General features: G+C 42.0%; 2 pseudogenes; both read right to left on the reverse strand.

Moving 5' to 3' along the window:
- Window positions 1-671: 671 nt before the first annotated feature.
- On the reverse strand, window positions 672-782 carry LOC148881411 (5S ribosomal RNA; annotated as a pseudogene).
- An 859-nt stretch (window positions 783-1641) lies between these two features.
- On the reverse strand, window positions 1642-1760 carry LOC148881412 (5S ribosomal RNA; annotated as a pseudogene).
- Window positions 1761-13879: the final 12119 nt, after the last annotated feature.

Below are 13879 nucleotides of genomic sequence, written 5' to 3' on the forward strand. Positions count from 1 at the left end.
AAGAATAGGGAATGAACCCGAAAATTCTGAAGATACTAAAAGGAGACTAGTAGCATTACCTTCCATTGCAGGGCTTTCTGAAAAACTACAGAGTCCTTTGGCAACACAAAATTCCTTCTTATTTCAAACCGATAATTACTTGAAGACAAAAATGAGTGCATCCAAAAGATAGGCTGCCAAATGAAAAAGAAACGTAATGTAGTTTATTCAATACATTGGAAAAATGAATATTATAAAGAGCAAAACATTGGGGAGACTATACAAATTCTAAAAAAAAAGACTTTATGAACGCCGCAGGGATAATACTACTGGGCCTCAATCTGCAGTACATATGCACCTAAAAGCTAGCTACCGCTCATTTGACGAAAATGAGGTTAAAATTGTCGCAAAAGGAAAGTAGATGGTTTGAAAGGGCAGTAAAAGAAGCTGTACAGCAGGCAGAAGCCCAGTTCTGCTTGGCGCACGATTAATGTCATGACGGTCCCCCCTGCGGACCGCTCCCTCTGCCGGAAAGCGATAGCGTTACAGGCAGCGACTCAAGAGTCAAATCAACGCATGGGACGCCGTTTAAAATCGCGTCTGGGGTGCTCGTGAAATGACAAGTGAAATCGGATCGCTAACGGGAGAGAGCATTTCTCGGCCCACAGAGTTTGGGGTGGCTGCAAAAAAAAAGCTTACAGCACCGGGTATTCCCAGGAGGTCTCCCATCCACCAGGCCCGACCCTGTTTAGCTTCCGTGATCGGATGAGGTCGGGTGTTCTCAGGATAGTATGGCCGTAAGCTAGGAAACAAGCCAGAAAATCCGTCTTTATAGTGTTGCAGGGAGAGCGTCTTTCTTTGCTCTGGTGTTCATTCTTGTCGGATGATGGGTATTTGGTTTACCAAATACAGGTTATTTGTGTCGTGTTGTCAAATAAGGCACATGTGAGTCCAGCTGATGCGTTAACGTGGGTAACTTTTATTTGACTTCCAATGCAATCCGTTTCGTCGATTCATTCCAGGTAGAGTGAACGCTGGCGTAAATGGTTGCCGCTGTTCATTCGCACAGAAAAAGAAAACGTTCTTATCCCGTGACTGTAAAGTGTCCTTGAGAGTTTTAAAAGGTGCTGAGAAATTAAATGTATTATTATGATTACTCTCCGTCTGGTCCTTTACACCCTCTGCTGACGTAATGACCCAGCGACACTGATCTCGTTATCAACCACAAACAAATTCATGGTTGTGCCATGGGCTTACCAGTTTAACCCATAGTGGCTAGTCTGGCCATGGAAGAAATGGAGAAACAGGCTCTCATATCCTTCCCGGGTACAAAACCAAGGCACTGGTTTAGATATGTGGAGGACACTTTCGTCATAATTAAAAAAAGAAGAAATTCTTCCTTCACAAATCACCTGCACTCGGTAGACATCAATATCAAATTTACTCATGAGGACATTAAAGAGACCCAACTAGCTTTTTTGGAGTGTGAAGCAATTATAGAAGAGGACAGAAAAAGGAAAATAGATGGTTTGAAAGGGCAGTAAAAAAAGCTGTCCAGCAGGCAGATGCCCAGTTCTGCTTGGCGCACGATTAATGTCATGACGGTCCCCCATGAGAGAGCATTTCTCGGCCCACAGAGTTTGGGGTGGCTGCAAAAAAAAAAAGCTATAGCACCTGGTATTCCCAGGTGGTCTGCCATCCAAGTACTAACCAGGCCCAACCCTGCTTAGCTTATGAGATCAGACGAGATTGGGCGTTCTCAGGGTAGTATGGCCACAAGCGAAGAAATACGCCAGAAAATCCCTCTTTATAGTTGATAGAGTGCTTATGCACATTAGTAAACATATTACGTTATTTCATGTTTAGATTAGTAAACATATTATGTTATTTCATGTTTAACTTAGTACATAATATGATTATTGCATGTTTAATTTAGTTTACATAGCATTATCAATCTTATTAGTTCAATAGTTGTTGCAAGAGGGTACAGCAAGTCCTGAAGAATGAATGTCTCTCTGTGTCTTTGTTTTGTCATATTGTCTCTATGCTGTCATATTATTTGTTATTTAGTTTTTTTTTGTTCTTTTGACTTCAAGACGGCGCCGCGAGAGTGGCTGCCTTTCCAGCAGCTCATGTATTTCGTTTTTCTACTTTCATTCCTTTCATCACTTTGCTGCTGTGAAATGTAAATTTCTCCACTGTGAGACTAATAAAGGCATATCCAATCCAATCCAATCCAATCCAATCCAATCCAATCCAATCCAAGAGGCAACAACTCCAATTTCAGCCTAAGGCCCTCCCAACACTGAGTTGTTCGTAGCTGATTGGACGGAAGATCGACTTGTCCGCAACTGATTCGTCAACAGAATGTTGCGGTATTCTTTTAAACTAAGCCTGAAGAGGCAGGTGGGGGTTCTTCTTTTGTCCAGCTCCAACTAGAGATGTTTCTCTCGATTGTTACTGAATAAAGTAGTTATTGCTGTGTACCAACTATCGACTCAACTGGCATTTCATCAAGAAACTCGACGAACTCCGAACCAGACGAAGATAAATGAATTTAACCCAACAATAGTGTTGCAGGGAGAGCGTCTTTCTCTGATCTGTTGTTCGTTCTTGTCGGATGATGGGGATTTGGTTGTCGCTGAAAATATTTCAGCGACACTGATCTCGTTATCAACCATTTCACAACATAATAATCATAATAATACATGACATTTTAAGCACCTTTCAAAGCTCTCAAGGACACTTTACAGTCACAGACAAACATAGGTACTATAATAAATGAAATACAATCACAAATAGATTGCAATAAATAAAATACAATTATAAATAGAAACATGAGAGAAAGCTACACACAATTGGTGCCGAAACCCAAGCCATTAGTCAGGTCCCAGACAGAGGGAGAGTCCCCGGCGCGTCGCTAACAAGAGGAGACGGAGGATCATCCCTCCGGTGGAGCCAGTCCGCGAATTCTTTCACGGGAGACAGATAAAGATCTAATCTCACTGGTGGCACCTGCCTGCTTGCTGTGACATGGTGGAGGCTCCCATCCATTCTGACGACCTGAAAACACAGCTGACTTCGTTCGAGTTTCTCGGTGAGTGATGCGCTAGCGAGTTAGCACGCAGCCATTTTGTTGAATGTGTTAAGAGATTCCTTTTAGGGCTAAAGGTATCTTTTTCATGATAATCCACATATTTTGAAGGGCTTGTGACGCGGGATCTGGATATCACCTGTTTCTGATTCCAGCTTGATTCTGGTTTTAGATCCGGTGGTTTGACCGAGTGGGTCTCCAGACCCGGGCCCCGGTGTATTAACGTACAAATACACGAGACTGATCGGTGTAATATTTATCGAGACATGTCTGGTTCCGAGCCGCTGGCAGACGTACTGTAAACCCAGTTTTATTCTAATAATAATTTCCACAAGGGGTGGATTTTTGGAATTCACTGTGGGCGAAGACTGGTTGTTGAAATTGAGAGATTGAATGATTTGTTAATTTCAACCCGGTGGTTTATATGTATTTTGTTTAAATGCGGCTGCTATTTAGATACTGGATTATATGTGAAGTTTAATACATTCATTTGGCTGATCCGTGTTGACTAGGTGGTAGTTCAAAAATTCCTTTGTCTCACAACGAGATCTTGAGTGTTGGAGCGACGGACATTGATAACCACTAGTGTGTGAGCGTGTACGTGTGAGTGCGTGAGCGTGTGCGTGCGTGTGTATGTGCATTCATTGTGTGTGCGTGTGAACGCGCATCGTGACTGGGGACTGGCACGGCTCGCGCCACTTTGTTCTTGGTGTTCGAATCAACATCGCGGGTTGTGTGCCTTTTTCTAAATGAGAGTTAACAGAAGGAATTTGTGAATTGGAAAAATGGGGGCAATTTTTTTTCTAAAAAGACTCCAATTCATCGGGATGTTGAATTTATGTCTAAAAAGTTCCCAGGAAGTGAACTTTATTGTAAGAAGTGGATGGAACATGGTGAATTTTCTGGTGCTTTGCAAATTCAGCCATTGAAAGAGATTATGTTTCGTTTGAAGCTTGAAGAGGCATCCGCGGTTGGCAAACCTCTTAGAAAGATACGTGCTGAAATATTTGCTTGTGATACTTGGCTAGCACAAGCAAGGATCAGAGAACAGGAACTTGAGGTGAAACGGATTAAGAAAGAGGAGAAAGCAATGGTCGCGATGACTTCCAAAGTGAACTTTGACGATGAAACTGTTGCTTCATCTGTTGCACGTCCCAATGACAAGATGGCGTTTGGGACAGATCGAAAGCAACCATTATTTCAAACTGCAGAGCATCCCCATGGGAGGCCAAGGGGAGGGGTTGTGGGCTGCCCCGAGCAAGCGCCTCAGACCACCTCCTCCACCTCGTCCTCCTCCCCCCATTACCCCTCCTCCTCCTCCTCCCCCTTCCCCTTCTACCCCTCCTTCGCTGCCCTCAAGAAGAGAGAGGAAGTCAATTGCTCCACCCCGAGGGAGCGAGTGGCACCCCCCCAGTGGTGATTGCAACTGTGACTTGGGCAGACCAGCAGCATGGAGTGCGCATGACCCCCTCTGGTGGGTTATGGCCATTGCAACCTGATTTTGCAGATCAGATTGCTGGTGATGGTGATTGTGTTCCTTCGCCTACAAGGAGCAAAGCAAATTGTTCCGAACAATTGTATCCGCTTGAAGAATTGAATAAAATTAAAATGAATAATGAAAGCGATTGTGAAGATTTTCCACTTGTTCAAGTGGCTAATCCTAATTCTTCAAGCATACAGGACCAAACTATCTTGGTTAATCGGCCTTGGTGTGACAGTGATGTAGCTGAAGCGTGCAGTGGGTTAGGTGATTTTGTTGACAATGCAGGAAAGTTGGACTGAGAATTTTGAGGAATTGTGTGCTTCTTACCAGTTGAATGGACAAGAAACATTGAAGGTTCTCAGGAGATGTTTGGGGCATAATTGGAATCGGGTGAAAGGTGACTATACTGGTAAAACGTCAACGGGGACAAACATGACGTACGAGGAGGAGACAGCTCAACGGAAATTGGTGTGTGAGAACATCCGAAAATTATGGAAAAATCACCAAACTTTGGCATGATTCAAAATTGTAGACAGTTACGTGGGGAAGATATTAATATTTTCCGGGGACGCCTATAAAATGTTTTTCGGAACCACTGCTGTATTCCTGAATCTGCTGATGAGAATTCCACATATGTCAACCAATTCAAGCAAACATTTCTCCAGAATTTGACGCCGGAAATTGGGGATTTCATTCGCAAGCATTACGTCCAACACCGGACTGGAAGGTTGGTTGATCTCATGGAGTGGGCAATACACGCCCAAGAAGTGGTGAGAAAAAAGTGGGGAAATGGTGTAAAGTCGCCGATGGAACATGTGATGGCATCTACCATGGGTGACATAATGGAGAACATGTTGTACCAAGATCGGGTGAAGAGACGGATGCCGCCCAGTGATCGATGCTACAGTTGTGGCAGTGTAGGGCATATTGCTCGCCACTGCAAAAGGAAATATACACCGCAAAGGAAACATGGGAAACCTTACAGACCTCCACAATATAATACACGATATGGTGGAGGACAAAAAAACAAAACAGTCAGATTGACACGCGGAACCCCATTTCGACACTGATGACAACAGTCACAACAGTGGGAAATGGGGATCAATGAAACCAGTTGAAATCTTGGATTTGACAAATGTCTTTGCCTTGACTTTGCCGGAAAACGCAAAACCTTATTATTGGCTAAAAATTGGGAAAAATGATGTCAAATTTCTTTGCGATAGTGATGCATGCAGATCAGTGTTAAGAGACACCATTCCAGGTGTCACTCCAGTCGACAACAAATTTCTGTGCTATCTGCAGATGGGAAAGTGACATTGTTACCCTTTTCTAAACCAATAAAAAAATTAGATGAGGGACTAACTCCATACAAGGTCACTATGGTCTAGAGTGGAGATTGTCCTATAAATTTGTTGGGGAGGGACCTGTTACAACCATTACAAATACCTTTAATACCAACAGAAGAAGGGTACAAACCCATAAAAGTGAATTTTCTGGAGTCCTTCGTAGTTGACGCTATGGGAGACCCAGTAAAGGTTGAGTCATTAGAATCATGACTAATGGCTACTCTAGTGGCTGAGGACTTTCCGGACGTCCCTGCCACTCTTTGGTCACTGGGAAAAACAGATGTAGGTTTACTTAAAACAGCAAAACCAGTTGAAGTATTGCCTAAAACGACTTATCGATCATGACTTAAACAATATCCATTAACACAGGATGCTATTATTGGCATCACTCCTGTAATAAGGGATATGGTAAGGCTGGTATTTTGATTGAAGACCCAACTTGTGAATGTAATACACCGATATTTCCTGTTAGAAAAGTGGAATCTGGAGTTTGGAGAATGGTGCATGATTTGCGACAGATAAATAAATCCATACAATAACGTGCTCCATGTGTGCCAGACCCACACACATTATTGAACAGTTTAAAACCTGACAAAAAATGGTTTACAGTAATTGATTTGAGCAATGCCTTTTTCTACATTCCGTTACACAAAAATTCACGTCATTGGTTCGGATTTACATTTAATGGGAAAAAATATACATATACAAGATTGCCACAAGGGTTTACAGATAGCCCTACAATTTTTTCACAGGAAATGTCTTTGTGTATTGCTGATTTTAAACATCCTGAGTCTTCTCAGATTCTTTTGTACGTTGACGACATCTTAATTGCTTCACCGACTGAAGATGAGTACAAGACTGTATCAATAGCTTTGTTCCAATATTTAGCGAATACAGGTAACAAAGCTTCGTTGGATAAGTTACAGTTTTGCCAAAAATAAGTTGTTTTTCTAGGACATCTTATGTCAAGAAAGGGAAGACAGTTGACAACTAAAAGAAAACAAGCAATTTTGCAGGTTCCCCGACCTAAGACGAAAAAACAGATGATGACGTCTTTGGGACTGTGCAATTATTGCAGAACTTGGATTCCGCATTATGCACAAGTTACTCAACCATTATTGACACTTATATACCAAGACGAAATGTCACTGAAAGACTCTATTCAGTGGACTGAAGAGGGCAGTAAAGCATTTACAGAATTAAAAAGTTTGATAGCAAACACTAGTGTTTTAGTTTTACCTGACTATGACAAACCTTTTGTTCAAACAGTTGACTGCAAAGACAAATACATGACTTCACTCTTGTTACAAAAGCATGGACAAAAGCTGAGATCAGTTGCATTTTATTCTAAAAGACTGGGTCCAGTGGCTGCAGCTCTTCCAGCATGTGTTAGAGCAGTGTGTGCTGCAGCGTTGGCAGTTCAGTCGTCAGCTGAACTAGTACTTTTCCATCCCACAACGCTAATGGTACCACACTCGGTTGACTTATTGATTACAGGCATGAAAATGACTTTCTTGTCACCAGCACGACATTTGTCTATCATGACAACTTTGCTGGAACAACCACACCTAACTGTTGAGAGGTGCAATAGCATTAACCCAGCGACACTTGTACCTCTACCTGTTGAAGGAGAACCACATTCATGCGTTGACAGAATAAATGAGAACTGCAAACCATGACCAGACTTGAAAGACACACCTTTACCTGACAGCATCTACCTGTACGTTGAGGTCTGCGTCTAGGTCAAATGCAGGGGCTAACAGGGTAGGCTATGCTGTTGTGACCGATGTTGAAATCATTGCTGATGGCTCATTACCAAACATGTATTCAACACAAGCAGCAGAAATTGTTGCATTGACTGAAGCGTGTAAATGGGCGGAAGAAAAAACAGTGAAAATTTTTACAGACAGTCAATATGCGTTTTCCACACTTCACTGCTTTGCAGCTCAGTGGAACCGCAGAGGAATGACTACATCGAACGGAAAATCTGTTGAACGTGCAGATTTATCAAAAATTTGTCAGACAGAGATCTCTCAGAGACAGAAAAGGCGGTACTTACCAAAGGCTTAAACTTCTCAGTGCGTAGGGGTCCCGCGCCCGGCCCCCCCCCACCTGAGAGTGGGGACCTATCATAGCTGTGTCCGGCGCCACCAGGTCTGGACATTAGGGATATATAAATGGGGCCGATACGACCAGTCAGACTTTAGTTCGCTGACGAAGCCTCTTGGATAGGAGGCGAAACGTCCGAAACCTTCACTTTTGTACAGATGACGGCTGAAGAAACCTTCTCATCGATGGACCACTCCTGTACGACTGAGAGCTTACACAGACGTATTGCTGCCAACTTTGGGAGAGACATCCTTCTGCTGGTACGTAACTTAGAAAAGGCCACCTTTAAATTAGCTGATTTAAAGAACCACCTCAGATTCAATCTTAGATGTAGACAGAGCCGGTTAATTCCTAAATGCTTGAAGCAAGCACCGCTGGAACCCGGATACTTAGCCGATAAAATGCAACAAAATTATACTAGGAAAATTCTAAATTTGCGTATTAGGAGACTTAACATAGAGATAAAAAACAAACAGTCAGAAATAGAAACTTATTATCAGCGATTACAAACTAATCTTACCCACAAAATCTATCAGGAAGTGTGTGAATTTACTAAATCCGGTTATATGAGGCACCACAGCAAAACCAAAGAGAGACAAAAGGGTAAATTTCAAAAATTACTTTCACTGAAACAATCTCAGCTACTGGTAAACACGCGTAAAATTAGGTATGAACAGTTTGCAAGGGAGAATTGGATCAAAAATTTGTCAGACAGAGATCTCTCAGAGACAGAAAAGGCGGTACTTACCAAAGGCTTAAACTTCTCAGTGACTCCTAAAACTATACCTACTATAGATTATATCACAGCTACTGAATCGGCTATTAAAAATAACAAACTTTCGTATGCAGAGGCAGATGATCTACGCATTAAAATATCAGCTCTTCTCAGTAGTGCCAAACTTCCTCCGTCCAACATAACATTAGAAGAGAGAAAGGCGTTAACTACTCTACAAAAAGACAAAAATATTACTATTTTGCCAGCAGACAAGGGCAGATGCACAGTGCTGCTCAACACATTGGATTATGAAGACAAAATAAATAGGTTAATCAGTGATTCTAACACGTATGAGCAACTAAAAAGGGACCCTTCCAATAGATACAAGAAAGAAATGATTGACTGTCTCCAAAAGCTAGAGAAAGGAAAACATATAGACAAACAGATGTATTTTAGATTATACCCGGGAGAGGCCACGCCATGTATCTATGGCCTGCCAAAAATACATAAAGAAGGGTTCCCCCTCCGACCCATTGTTTGTAGCATTGACTCCTCTACATACAATGTAGCCAAATATTTAAAAACTATTTTAGCTCCGTTGGTTGGTAACACAGAATACCACGTAGAGAACACCACAGGGTTTGTAGAGAGGATCAAAGACCTCATATTGGAACCTGAGGAAACTTTGGCATCATACGATGTGACTTCTCTCTTTACATCTGTCCCAACCCCAGCAGCAGTCTCAGTGGTGAGGACGAGGCTGCTGGCGGATGTTTCTCTGCATGAAAGAACCAAACTGAAACCGGATCACATCTGCCAATTATTAGAAATCTGCCTTAATACTACGTATTTTCAATTTCGGGAAAAATTTTATAAACAAATCCATGGTTGTGCTATGGGCTCACCAGTTTCACCCATAGTGGCTAATCTTTACATGGAAGAGATGGAGAAACAGGCCCTCACATCCTTCCCAGGGACAAAACCTAGACACTGGTTTAGATATGTGGACGATACTTTTGTCATAATTAAGAAACAAGAAATTCAATCCTTCACAGATCATCTCAACTCTGTAGACTTCAACATTAAATTTACTCGTGAGGACATTCAAGAGAACCAACTAGCCTTCTTGGATTGTAAAGTAATTATAAAAGAGGACAGAGCGCTAAAAACAGAAGTCTTTAGGAAGGCTACGCACACTGACCAATACTTACTTTTTGACTCTAACCACCCTTTACAACATAAACTAGGAGTTATCAGAACCCTCCAGCATAGGGCTAAACTAATACCAACTAGCACTGAAGGTAGAGAAAAGGAGTCAAAACATATCAGGAGAGCACTCACTAACTGTGGGTACCCTCAGTGGTCATTCAACAAATGTCAGAAAGAAAGAATAGCGAACGAAACCAATAATTCTCAAGATTCTAAAAGGAGAGGAGTAGCAGTACCGTACATTGCAGGAGTTTCGGAAAAATTACAAAGAGTCCTTTGGCAACATAAAATTCCTACTTATTTCAAACCGATAAACACGTTAAGGCAAAAATTAGTGCATCCAAAAGATAGGCTACCAAATGAAAAACAAAGTAAGGTAGTTTATTCCATACATTGTAAGAATGAAAATTGTAAAGAGCAGTACATTGGGGAGACTCAACAAATTCTCAAAAAAAGACTTTATCAACATCGCAGGGATAATACTAGTGGGCCTCAATCGGCAGTACATTTGCACCTTAAAGCTAGCAACCACTCATTTGACGACAATGAGGTTAAAATCTTAGCGAAAGAACATAGATGGTTTGAAAGGGGGGTAAAAGAGGCGATTCTTATAAAACAACAAAATCCTTCATTAAACCGGTCTGGTGGTGTGAGGTTCAATTTGGATCGTTCATACAATAGCCTGCTCAGGCAAAACAGGTTAGGCAACTTTAGCAATGCTGATGAGGGTCGTTATGCTGATGAGGTGATACCGGGGGGAGTGGGTGTAATAGGCCAATCGTTAGTCAGGAATGTAGGAACAATCAGTGGGGCCACAGGGGGGGGTCCCGGCCCCCCCCCCCACCTGAGAGTGGGGACCTATCATAGCTGTGTCCGGCGCCACCAGGTCTGGACATTAGGGATATATAAATGGGGCCGATACGACCAGTCAGACTTTAGTTCGCTGACGAAGCCTCTTGGATAGGAGGCGAAACGTCCGAAACCTTCACTTTTGTACAGATGACGGCTGAAGAAACCTTCTCATCGATGGACCACTCCTGTACGACTGAGAGCTTACACAGACGTATTGCTGCCAACTTTGGGAGAGACATCCTTCTGCTGGTACGTAACTTAGAAAAGGCCACCTTTAAATTAGCTGATTTAAAGAACCACCTCAGATTCAATCTTAGATGTAGACAGAGCCGGTTAATTCCTAAATGCTTGAAGCAAGCACCGCTGGAACCCGGATACTTAGCCGATAAAATGCAACAAAATTATACTAGGAAAATTCGAAATTTGCGTATTAGGAGACTTAACATAGAGATAAAAAACAAACAGTCAGAAATAGAAACTTATTATCAGCGATTACAAACTAATCTTACCCACAAAATCTATCAGGAAGTGTGTGAATTTACTAAATCCGGTTATATGAGGCACCACAGCAAAACCAAAGAGAGACAAAAGGGTAAATTTCAAAAATTACTTTCACTGAAACAATCTCAGCTACTGGTAAACACGCGTAAAATTAGGTATGAACAGTTTGCAAGGGAGAATTGGATCAAAAATTTGTCAGACAGAGATCTCTCAGAGACAGAAAAGGCGGTACTTACCAAAGGCTTAAACTTCTCAGTGACTCCTAAAACTATACCTACTATAGATTATATCACAGCTACTGAATCGGCTATTAAAAATAACAAACTTTCGTATGCAGAGGCAGATGATCTACGCATTAAAATATCAGCTCTTCTCAGTAGTGCCAAACTTCCTCCGTCCAACATAACATTAGAAGAGAGAAAGGCGTTAACTACTCTACAAAAAGACAAAAATATTACTATTTTGCCAGCAGACAAGGGCAGATGCACAGTGCTGCTCAACACATTGGATTATGAAGACAAAATAAATAGGTTAATCAGTGATTCTAACACGTATGAGCAACTAAAAAGGGACCCTTCCAATAGATACAAGAAAGAAATGATTGACTGTCTCCAAAAGCTAGAGAAAGGAAAACATATAGACAAACAGATGTATTTTAGATTATACCCGGGAGAGGCCACGCCATGTATCTATGGCCTGCCAAAAATACATAAAGAAGGGTTCCCCCTCCGACCCATTGTTTGTAGCATTGACTCCTCTACATACAATGTAGCCAAATATTTAAAAACTATTTTAGCTCCGTTGGTTGGTAACACAGAATACCACGTAGAGAACACCACAGGGTTTGTAGAGAGGATCAAAGACCTCATATTGGAACCTGAGGAAACTTTGGCATCATACGATGTGACTTCTCTCTTTACATCTGTCCCAACCCCAGCAGCAGTCTCAGTGGTGAGGACGAGGCTGCTGGCGGATGTTTCTCTGCATGAAAGAACCAAACTGAAACCCGATCACATCTGCCAATTATTAGAAATCTGCCTTAATACTACGTATTTTCAATTTCGGGAAAAATTTTATCAACAAATCCATGGTTGTGCTATGGGCTCACCAGTTTCACCCATAGTGGCTAATCTTTACATGGAAGAGATGGAGAAACAGGCCCTCACATCCTTCCCAGGGACAAAACCTAGACACTGGTTTAGATATGTGGACGATACTTTTGTCATAATTAAGAAACAAGAAATTCAATCCTTCACAGATCATCTCAACTCTGTAGACTTCAACATTAAATTTACTCGTGAGGACATTCAAGAGAACCAACTAGCCTTCTTGGATTGTAAAGTAATTATAAAAGAGGACAGAGCGCTAAAAACAGAAGTCTTTAGGAAGGCTACGCACACTGACCAATACTTACTTTTTGACTCTAACCACCCTTTACAACATAAACTAGGAGTTATCAGAACCCTCCAGCATAGGGCTAAACTAATACCAACTAGCACTGAAGGTAGAGAAAAGGAGTCAAAACATATCAGGAGAGCACTCACTAACTGTGGGTACCCTCAGTGGTCATTCAACAAATGTCAGAAAGAAAGAATAGCGAACGAAACCAATAATTCTCAAGATTCTAAAAGGAGAGGAGTAGCAGTACCGTACATTGCAGGAGTTTCGGAAAAATTACAAAGAGTCCTTTGGCAACATAAAATTCCTACTTATTTCAAACCGATAAACACGTTAAGGCAAAAATTAGTGCATCCAAAAGATAGGCTACCAAATGAAAAACAAAGTAAGGTAGTTTATTCCATACATTGTAAGAATGAAAATTGTAAAGAGCAGTACATTGGGGAGACTCAACAAATTCTCAAAAAAAGACTTTATCAACATCGCAGGGATAATACTAGTGGGCCTCAATCGGCAGTACATTTGCACCTTAAAGCTAGCAACCACTCATTTGACGACAATGAGGTTAAAATCTTAGCGAAAGAACATAGATGGTTTGAAAGGGGGGTAAAAGAGGCGATTCTTATAAAACAACAAAATCCTTCATTAAACCGGTCTGGTGGTGTGAGGTTCAATTTGGATCGTTCATACAATAGCCTGCTCAGGCAAAACAGGTTAGGCAACTTTAGCAATGCTGATGAGGGTCGTTATGCTGATGAGGTGATACCGGGGGGAGTGGGTGTAATAGGCCAATCGTTAGTCAGGAATGTAGGAACAATCAGTGGGGCCACAGGGGGGGGTCCCGGCCCCCCCCCCCACCTGAGAGTGGGGACCTATCATAGCTGTGTCCGGCGCCACCAGGTCTGGACATTAGGGATATATAAATGGGGCCGATACGACCAGTCAGACTTTAGTTCGCTGACGAAGCCTCTTGGATAGGAGGCGAAACGTCCGAAACCTTCACTTTTGTACAGATGACGGCTGAAGAAACCTTCTCATCGATGGACCACTCCTGTACGACTGAGAGCTTACACAGACGTATTGCTGCCAACTTTGGGAGAGACATCCTTCTGCTGGTACGTAACTTAGAAAAGGCCACCTTTAAATTAGCTGATTTAAAGAACCACCTCAGATTCAATCTTAGATGTAGACAG

The sequence above is a fragment of the Hippocampus bargibanti genome, unplaced genomic scaffold, assembly GCF_051943395.1.
Source record: "Hippocampus bargibanti isolate YZ-2025 unplaced genomic scaffold, ASM5194339v1 Contig00129, whole genome shotgun sequence".
Taxonomy (NCBI): Eukaryota; Metazoa; Chordata; class Actinopteri; order Syngnathiformes; family Syngnathidae; genus Hippocampus; species Hippocampus bargibanti.